Source organism: Tinamus guttatus, unplaced genomic scaffold, assembly GCF_059628265.1.
Source record: "Tinamus guttatus ecotype Peru unplaced genomic scaffold, ASM5962826v1 Tinamus_guttatus_pri_ptg000497l, whole genome shotgun sequence".
In the NCBI taxonomy this organism is placed as follows: Eukaryota; Metazoa; Chordata; class Aves; order Tinamiformes; family Tinamidae; genus Tinamus; species Tinamus guttatus.
In genome coordinates, this window is record NW_028289031.1 from 4,279,526 (window position 1) to 4,288,961 (window position 9,436).

Consider the following 9,436-nt stretch of genomic DNA (forward strand, 5'->3'; position numbering starts at 1 on the left):
CTGAATATATCCACACAGCACACGCATCCTGCCGTGCCAAGCAGTTCCTTGGCTCTACCAACCTGCACTGCTTATGCTCTCAGACACGCAGACTCAGGTGCTATGTACTAACAGTTTCATTGTGTCAAGGTTATTCAAAACAATTCTCTCTCTCAAACTTGTATACAAGAGACATGATGTGTTACAAAGTGGTTTTGGAACTTCATTTTAGAGCTATGCATAAACCCTATTAAACAGCAAAAGAAATTATTATTCCACTTCCTGATCTTTCAATTGGAATCCTTCTTCCTTTTTGCCTCTTCCCAGACCAGACTACCAAAATAGCACTGGATAGATGCTGTTCAGCTGACTAGCTTTAGCACCTACATATATTCTGCGTGGAGATGGTGAGTTCCACCACTCGCTCCCAGGCACCCGTGCAGATATGGGCTGGAAGCAGGTATTGTGGGAGCTCTAGATGGGTTTTCCAGTCTGTATTTGCTCGTTCTACAGAAGCACAGCATCATGTAGGCTCAGTCAGACTGTTCCCAGGCTGTTATGTAGATCAGTCTCAAAGGCACACCAATGTGCTGAGAAGCATAGATTTAGCATGTGGCACTGCCTTTTTTTGCTCTGTCAAAGCTAGGATTCTCCACCTTATTGCAAGAGGCAGAATTGACCTTGCTGCAGTGAAAATACTATGACGTTATTGACTTTTCCCATCTGTATTTAGTTATTCTATAAAATACTTTAGCACCTAAATGCATAATCATGGATGAAAACTACAGACTGTGTAGCTGAAATCTTTATTGGAACCATCAGCACTAGTACATGTAATCTGTGCCATAAAGTATAAAATATGGTATTTTGCCAGTAGCTTATAAACACATTAAATAATCTCTTGTTCCCCCCAGCAGATTCATAGGATAATCAATTTCAGGTAATATTTATTAATCATATGTGCTACATATTCACAACTCAGATTTTTCAAATTTCTTTTGCCCATAATTATTTCTTGTCTCTGTTGTATATAACACAATAAAAAACTATTCACACGTCATAAAATTTGATATGCAATAGTTAGCAACTATATTATTTTCAACTCCTACTGAGTCCACCCCAAAGCCATATCACCCATTTTCACTAATAGCAGAATAAAATAGCCCTACAGAATTCGGATCAGGGTTTCAATTCTAGGATGCAATGCTTCAAGAAGGCCAAATAATCTCAATGCAATTGGTGACAAATAAGCAGTAAAACAAGAGCCACATCCTAGATGCAGGGCAAACACCAGATAAGTGAGCCTTACTCACACCAGACTGAGGCAACAAAAGAATGACATGAATAAGACCAGTGGCCTATATTTGTTAGGAGTCAGGTGAATTTAAAAAAATGATTTATTTGTGCCCATTACTCTAATAGAAATCTGTTTCTCATCTCATTCCTCTAATAATTATGCCACCTGCTGATTTACATTGTAAGTGTATTCATAAGTGGGATATGCCCACTGGTTGTATGTCAACATAATCTTTCAGCTTAAAGAACTCTTCTCCTACCAGTGTTTACCTTTCTGATCCATTTGTAGAGACAGCTATTTCCCTACTCAGCTTTGTTTTGCCAGGCTAAACACAGTCAACTTTTCCTGTTTCTTTCCATTAGCGGGAATCTCCACTCTCCCAGTCACAAGGTTATCCTTCTCTATGGAGGTTCTCCTTCCCTCTCCACAAACCCCCTCCTCCCCCACCCAGATTGGTCCAGAGGGACAAAATTCAGAGAATAAAAGAATAGAGCTATAAAAGGCACCTGACATGCACATAGTACGGAAGATTTTGTCCCAACTGCTCTCATTATGCCTTACCAGTTAATGTACATGTAACCTAAGGAATCCAAGGTAGAGGATGAGTGAGAGGATGAGTTTCCTGTATGTGTATCTGCTATCAGCTATAGCTAGGACAACAAGCCAGGACAATTCTCAAACTTAAATATGCAAACCTCTTTTTCTCTCTTCTAGGGTCCTAATGTAAAACCAAAAAGCACAGTGATCAATTGCTGTCCCTTACCGGGAAATCCTGACAGAAGTTTTGCATTGGTCTCTCAGTGGAGCTCCCCATTAGAAAAGAAATGGTGTTTTTTGCGGTATGCTCCAAGTTCAAATTTCAATAACAATGGTGGATCTCTTGTTTAAATCCACAGATGCTGTGCCTATCATAAAGGATTGCTCTGACATCTTCTAGAGGCTAAAAGTATTTCAGGAATTCTAATAGGATAAAAGCCATATTGGCTGTTTTTTTTCCTAATGACCTACTGTATTATGATGACAGTGGTAGCCAGCTTTCTTGTCAGTCACCTGAAGTATAACATAGGTTAACTGACGTACAAAACAGCAGCCCAAGTAAATTAAAAATTTCAGTATTTATCTTATTAATCCAATAATTACCTTACTATTTTATTTTATTACATGCTTTATCTTAGTAATCCAACATGTACATGGAATTCACTGAATGAAACATAAGCCACCAATTATTTACTGTTTGCAATAATATATGCAATGCAAAAAAATGTTACTCAAAACTTTGCCAGCTAATCACACATTTTTCTGTCTTCCTCACAATATAGGGGAACAGCTTTCCATCTTACAACGTTTTCTACAGCAGCTTTGAAGAAACTTTTTAGATTTGAAACAAGCAGCTAATAAATATAATTGTAACTTTTGCAAATTTGTTGAGGGAGCATCATTTATCTGGAAGAATGGAAAGTCATCTGCAAATACTTCAGAGACTTGGAAATTTGGTGATATTGAAGAATGCTGTTTTCAGGTATAATAAGAGAAAAGGTGTTTTTAGCTCAGTCACTGTTTATTTCTCTGCCTAAATTCAGTATTTATTAGTATGGGCAAGCACATAGTTTGGGATCATATCATATGCACAGATATTATGCACAAAGAGAGTATAATGCATGCTTGCATACAATACATTAAAAAGAAAAAAATCCAACAACATTATATTTTAGAAATATCCAGACAACTCTAGATATCAAATGATATTCCCCAATGTAACAAAGAACTGATTACTTTTTTTCTAGACTAGGCATGAAATGTCATCATAAAGTGCAACATACATTTTAAAGGACTTAAAAGACCCCTACGAGTCTAGTCTCCCGGTATATTTAGATATTTTGCTGAATTTGTACTTTTTAATAGCAATTAAAATTGCAGGTCCTGATATACAGGTTTTAGTATCTGTTTAGCCAGTAACTCATTGCACACTATCAGGTCCTGCTAGGAAGTCACCTCTTCTCCTATGTTTAAGAATAGTATTATTAATTTAATAACATACTCTGAAAGGTGATATGAGACTTCTCCATTGCTGGAAAAGTATTATAGTGTAAGACTAAACCACACACAAATACATCACAAATATCAAGTCAAAAACCACATTTCCCTGAAAACACACGAGCTATATGTTTCAAGCAGGCTTACAAACATCTACACAAGCCTCATGTTTTTTTCATTCTGAGTAACTTTTTTTTGCATCACTTCTAACACTTCCCATTAATGAAAATGGAATCCATAAGCACCGCTCATTATGTAAACAGAAATGTCAGATACTTAATGCATTGTAATGCAATTGATTAAACCATATGAATAATTTGCCTGTAGTAGGCCGGAACAACCATCTCGCTGGATGTGCATTAGTGTCCCAGTTCCCCCTTGGTGTTTCTATTTTCTCTGCAGTAACAGCACAGCCACGTTTTGCAGGAAACCAACCTGATTTCCCTCCCACATTTGTCAAAAGAACCGAACTCCTGCGGGCCCTTTGCTAGAGCGGACAATTTCAGGAGCTATAGTGACAATGAATAAAGAGGTCAAAGTACTTGACTGGATTTATGGTACATTAAGAGACTGCCGCAGCCATGGTTGTGGAATTAGGGCAACCATTTAACTCAGCTACAGGGTCCAAGATCCCAAGGTGAACATTTTGTGGTGAGTTGCAAAGTGTCTACAAAATATCTCTACAATCCTCATGCTGTAATCTTTCTCAGCTTGGAGACTTCTAATAGGGTTAGTGGTACAACACTAATAAGATGATGGTCGTATATGGTATGTACCTTGAATCCCTTGAGAGCTTTTTACTTATCTGTTAGACGTTCTTGGAAGCTTAATTTTGAAAACCTCCATTGTGGTAATGATTCCCCATGAACTATGATTCTATTATATATACTCTGTAAGCTTTTAATATAGCAGTCTCCACATAAATAGATTTTCTCAATGGAAAACAGATTTATTTTTAACTGTATGACTTTTTATACTGTAATTTGATAACTATAATGCCAATAGGTTAATCATATTGATGAAGTAGACCCAGAGAGACTGTATTTAACACCGCTTACCCTGTGGAAAAGTAACCTGATTTACTGGGAACCTTTTCACCTTTAGTGGCAGGGGAATAACTGCTAGTTTGGCCCTGTGTTCAAACATAATTCCATAGGCTGGCATGTAACCCAAAGGCAATATTACTACTGAAGGATTGATCTGAATTAACAAGCTTTAAAAAGGGGGAGGGGAAAGGCAGGAGAAAGACAGAGAGAGAGAGAGAGAGACAGCCTGTGTTACCACAGGATACTTGGTATTTTTTTCTCTCTATAAAGTTAACTTCAAGAGTGTTGTTTGGGTAAACTATTTATTTTATGAAATCAGCATTTTGTTAGCTCCCTTCTAAGTTTCCTGAAGTTACTTAATGGATATAAGTACATATTTTTTTTTTTTCTGTAAAAAGAAATGAAATCTTAGTGCATATTTGTAGACTAACAATTTCCATTCCATAGGTGCAAGCAATTTCTTCTCTACTTTTCCCATGCATGTAGAGATCTTGCAAAGGTAAAAATGAGAAAGGCAACCTTCACTGCATCACTCCACCGTGTCTCTCTGTATGAAGACCCATATAGCAGAAGTTGTCCTAAATATTGAACCACCAGTTTCCCATACTCCCCAAACACGATAACAGGGCCTGAAACAGCAGAAAAATACCAGTCACTAATCTACAGGAATACCACTAATGGAAACAGCCAGTATGGAATATTTGCCTCTCAGAAGGAAATCATCGTCCAAAATACACTAATACTACTCTATATCTAAGCTGCAATTGCTTTAGGATGCAGTTTACCAAATAATATTAAATAACCCGAAATAAAATCATTAGCCCATTCTAGATGAAAAGCAATGAATTTATTTTCTAGTAAGGCATCCGATTACTTAAAAAATAATGTTATTAAATTGTTCTCATATCTCTTACTTGTCCCTTGTTTAATAAACAAAGAAAGAAACAATGAAGCTTAAGACAGTACACCACCAAGGAATTTCAGCTCAGAGATGCAGCAGTGGAGAGAAAAGGAGAACCTCCTAATACTGGTTCTGGAACATGTCTGAAACGTAGGCAGTGCAGTATCTGGCATGCATTTGCATGGCAAAACAGCATGGCTGGCTACTCAGCACCAGAGTGCTGCAATTTTCTCCAAGGTTTTTAGAAGTAGGTAATTATATACTTGTCTTGTCCGTGCTGAACTCTGTTTACTGTAGGTTGTAGTGCTTCAGTTAGGGATTTTCTAACTAAGTGTTCCAGGGGAGGGCAATCTGAACTGGAGCATAGTAAGAATAAAAGTAGTTACCTTTTTTAAGCAGGTAGGCAAGCAATGGTTTATAGCGCTAAAGGATGGCTAAATGCCATAGCCTAAGTCTTGCTTTACTTGCTTCTTTTATGCATACTTGAATTTCAGAGGGTGGCAATGGGCTTATTTTAGCCAAAGCCAGAGTACATGTTTGGGACTTTTGCAGCACAGTTGTTTCCTCAGTCTGCAGAAAAAGACAGAGGAGCTGTGGGGGGCAGCATTGTCAAGTGCACCCACCAGTGCTATCAATGTAATTTTTATTTCAGCATAATTGAAATAAGACAATCATGATTCATTCAGTTACATATAAGATATTGAAAAGGCAAAATAAATGCACAGAAATAGCAAAAGTGTTTGAGATTTAGATGAAAGAAGAAAGCTGATCTACCACCAATACCTACGATAAAATCATAAACTTTGCAATATTTGACATTTTTTCAATAGCCTCAGTTATAGGAAACACATGAAAAACTTTATTTTGCTCCATCTTTAGTAGCTTTGCAGATTTATTATGGAAATGTACCTGGAAAATGGAAGTCCTAAAAGTGAATGCCAGAAGACAAATAATAGAATAAAGAAGCAAATGTATTCATTTTCCCAAATTTAATTGTTTTACTTTGTAGTTTTGAAAAGCCTCTCTATTGGATGTTTGGATCTTGGCAAACATTCTGTAGGTAAAGAAAACAAGACACATGTCAAGTCAATAAAATGCTTCTGAGTATGACCCAGCAGCACCATAAGTATATGATGGACCTGCAGACTCTGCTCATGTATTTGGTATCCACTGTACCAAACACTACATATACACACAGAAAAACACCCCTGGCCCTAAGCAACTTGTGACTGTTTTAGTGGATAACAACAACAAAACAGGTTGATGTAACCAAAAAGACAGGGGAAAAACAAAGTATTACCGAGACAGTCTTGGATGGCATAAGCAGCTATGGCCACACTGGGATTGTCAGGCAGTTAATTCCTTGGATGTTGAAATTTTATGCATTGATGTTCATCAGCTATGTTTTAATCATAATCATATTCTCTTCTCTAACTAGAAATAAACATTGGTTTATGTAAAGTGTGTTTGCACGTGGATTTTGATACCTGTAACTCAAACTGGGGGGTACAAGTATTCGACATCGCTTTCTTATAATTTGGTACATGTTGCCTTTCACTTCATGACAGACAGGCAAAGACTACTTCAAACCTTTACAATTTGGTCTACACTTGCCCTTGGAAAACTCTCTAGTACTGCCACAGTTCTTTGCCTATGTCAGTACCCAAGCCACGGAAAACATTAGGGCAAACTGTGCCTCCCAGGCACAGGAAGAGAGGCCACCACCAAGAGAACATTGCCTTTTTCAGATGCTTTAGGGCGTATCTGAATTTCTTTTCAAGTATTCTGGCTTAGTGGCATAGTTTTAGCCAGTAAAACCTGTCCATCTCACAAGGCTACCTTACTCTTCCTCCCAAGGGGAACAGGTATACTGAGTCTGCAAGGCTGAAGATGAATTTTCTTCTCTCCTGAGAGGATTTTCTACATGAGGGAGCATGTTTGTATTCTGATGTTGTATTCTGATGACTTTTTTCTTAGAAAAAAAAAGAGTGAAACATTTGAGAAATAGATTCAAGAAGGACCTGTGTTAAATGGGGAGGATAAATTCTGAAATGATGTTATTTTCGAAGATCATCAGCTAGAAAAGGTGGACTGGTAATTGCAAACCTGAAGGAGGAAAGAATAAAATCTGTTTTAGGATGAAAGGACAGAAATCTCCAGAGTCACTAGTTTTTAGAAATCTCTAGGGTTATCATCCATGTCCAGTTCAAAAGGGACATTGACAGGAGGCTGATAAGTATAAGCTTTTGCTACTATTAGAGAATACATGGCCAGGCAGGCTTGCACTTTACTGTCACTATTCATGAGTCTCTAGACCTACAAAGGAAAGGAAAATGCCTAAGCTGAATAGGAGGAAGCTCACAGTGAAAAATTCACAGGCAAAACTTGTGAAACTGCATTTTTTTTTTAAAAAAAAAGGAAATGTGCTCTGTTAAATTGGTCCATCCCTGCTGTGCTGATAGGTACCTGAGAGTTGCTGCTCTTTAATAGAGTTTACCAAACTATTTAAAGTGAAATTAAAAATACTGAAAAGTACAATCATTTTGGATCTCATTGCAAGTTTATGAAAATGGACCAATTTCAAAAAAGACACAATGCCATTTTCTTCTTACCTGCCCCTCCTCCCAAAACCAAAAAAAAAAGAAAGTCAGAAATAAGCATACTTACAAGACTCAGTACTGTACACATCTTGCAGTGTAAACTATTTGGAGGTCTAAAATGCAAAAGTTCATGATATATAGTTCATGGTATTCCATGGTACTTCATACAAAGGAAAACAAAACCTTACTTTCAAAGGCACATTTGCCTATGAACATAAAACAACTGAACATAATACTATCTTCTGGAGGGCAAGCAAGTCTGCTTCCTTGACTTACGACATGTAGCTTTTCTAGTCATGATACAAATATATGACATGGATACCCATCATCTGATAGAGCAACTGTTCCAGGAAGGCTGGCAACCCTGTGAACTGAGGTAAAGCTTAGAGTCCTGAATGTGATGGAAGGACAACAAGGCAATGTCACACCAAAATCAGTGTATCAATGGCAGTTACTTTCCAGAATGGCTCAGTGTTTGGGGTTGCTTTGCGAAGTTACTACCAGAGGGGGACACAGAATGGAAAAGGAGCACGAGGAATTGATCTTTATGAAGAAAGTACGGAGCCAGTGCAGAATGTCAGGTGAAAAGGTTCCAGTACAATTGACGTGAAACAAATTTGCTAGTATATGCCAATATTGGAATGTAACTGAAGGAAGAAGACATCATGCTCTCTCTGAATAATGTTCATCCTGTTTTCTCATGCCCTAAGCTTTGATTTGAGGCAAACAGCATACAGGCCTCAGTTTTGCACCATCTTCTTTCCACACTACAAATATGTATAGACAGTTATATATAGTACTCAGCTGGCCTCATGGCAAACATTGATGTGGTTTGCTGGACCAGGCTGAGATCTGTATGCTACATTCTATATAGTTGAGGACCTGAATTCATTATAAAGAATTCTGGAAAGTGCCTCAGGTACAACACTTGATAGCGCAAATACAGAGACAGATCAAAGCAAATCCCAGGCTCAATTATTTTTAACTTCCTCACTAGTTTATGGAGATGAAAGCCTGCTTACTGCCATGACTGCTGTCGTGTCAGTTGGGTTTTCACTACAAAACAGAGCATATCATCAATAATGCCCAAGATCTTCTTGGCAACTTGGGGTAAGGGCAGGTATGGCAGCATTTTATCTTATCATCTTTGTTAGTGGAGGACACTTTATTCCCCCCAGTCATAAAGGTACAGAAGGCAAGAATAACACTTAGTCAGGCAGCTTACTACATAGGTACAACAGTTATCCATCTTGACTTGGCAAAGAAAACACTCATGTTAAGAAAACACTAAACACAACCATATTCATGTTTAAATCTGTGTTCAGACGTGGTTTTATTTTATTTATTATGAGTCACAAATGGCTCTTCAAAAGACCACTGTCGTTACCTGTAAACTTCTAGAACATTTTTTCTCATGGATAATATTTACTGATGGCTTTTTTTATCAGAAATGTCACTAGAATAAAATAATTTTCCACCACACGAGCTGGCTAAAATACAGGCATCATGACAGAGGCCAATAATTCAATGAAAGATATTGATGGTAACACACGTCGCTTTCCATTTTGAAAAGCAGCAT